The sequence below is a fragment of the Sinocyclocheilus anshuiensis genome, unplaced genomic scaffold, assembly GCF_001515605.1.
Source record: "Sinocyclocheilus anshuiensis isolate Anshui unplaced genomic scaffold, SAMN03320099.WGS_v1.1 scaffold1879, whole genome shotgun sequence".
Classification (NCBI taxonomy): domain Eukaryota; kingdom Metazoa; phylum Chordata; class Actinopteri; order Cypriniformes; family Cyprinidae; genus Sinocyclocheilus; species Sinocyclocheilus anshuiensis.
In genome coordinates, this window is record NW_015549707.1 from 265,319 (window position 1) to 266,556 (window position 1,238).

Consider the following 1,238-nt stretch of genomic DNA (forward strand, 5'->3'; position numbering starts at 1 on the left):
TTCAGCAGCGCGTGCTGCTTCTAGTTTGCTGCTGATCTCCGGCAGCTGTCGAGTCAGTCATCACATTCTCAACCAATAGGATTGTTGCGTGTGAGTTAGTCCCGCCCACCGCTGAGGGCACTACCTTATAATTAAAAAAGACACCTGACGAAAAGCTTGACAAATTTCTGGACCTTTATAAGGAAACAGCCAAGTCAACAAAACTACATAAATGTTATAATAGATAAATGTAATGTGCACTGTTTTTATTTTATTTATTTATTTATTTATTTTTTACATGATTCCCAATTATTTATATTCACGATTTCTAATATATGTACAGGTTTTACCTTTTTTTCAATGTTGTAATTAGCAGTTCATGTAATTTTTTCTTTGAAGCAGATTTGTTATGTGACAGCATTCAAGATCAAGTTATCTGCATCTCCTGTGCTCCATCAAGCCACTCCCATAATAGCTGTCAGCACTCAAATGAATGCACGACTCAGATTAACTGTATAGCATGTGTGTAAGATTCTAATACAATTATAAAGTAATTATTTTATCATGAATAAATCTTTCAATGAGTAAAACTGGCTGTGTTTATAGATTACACAACATTATAATATTATTTTCAAATTAATTTTTAAATTATTGTCCCCGGATTAGTAGGGTACTCTTATAATAAAGTAGCAGTGGCTGGGATAGATTAAATATAAATTCCACTTAAAAAGATGCAATCTAATCCTGTTTACATGAAATAAGCCTGCTCCTGAGCAGGTTTAAGTTTACGGACCTATTGCTATGGCAGCAAGTCCAGGATGAGCTTCGAAGAACCAAATAATCCAAGATCATGCCAAATCGTCAAGTCAAGTCAAGTCAAGTCAAGTCTGCTTTATTGTCAATTCTTCCACATGTACAGCACATACACACAGAGAATTGAAATTGCGTTACTCTCAGACCCTTGGTGCATACAGATAACACTAACAGTAGAACATAAATACAGATATACAGATTAAATATAAAATACAACTATACAAATAAGGTAAAATGTAAAAAAAATAAATTAAAAAAAAAAATAAAATAAATAAAAAATAAAAAAAAATAAATAAAAAATATATATATATATATAAAATAATATATATATAAAGCAGCACACGGCAGCTAGAGTGCAAACCAGTGAAGTAAACAACAGTGCAGATATAATGATTTGTAGTGCAAAAAGAGCTTATTTAGACTGATTAAAGTGACTGTGTGTGTGT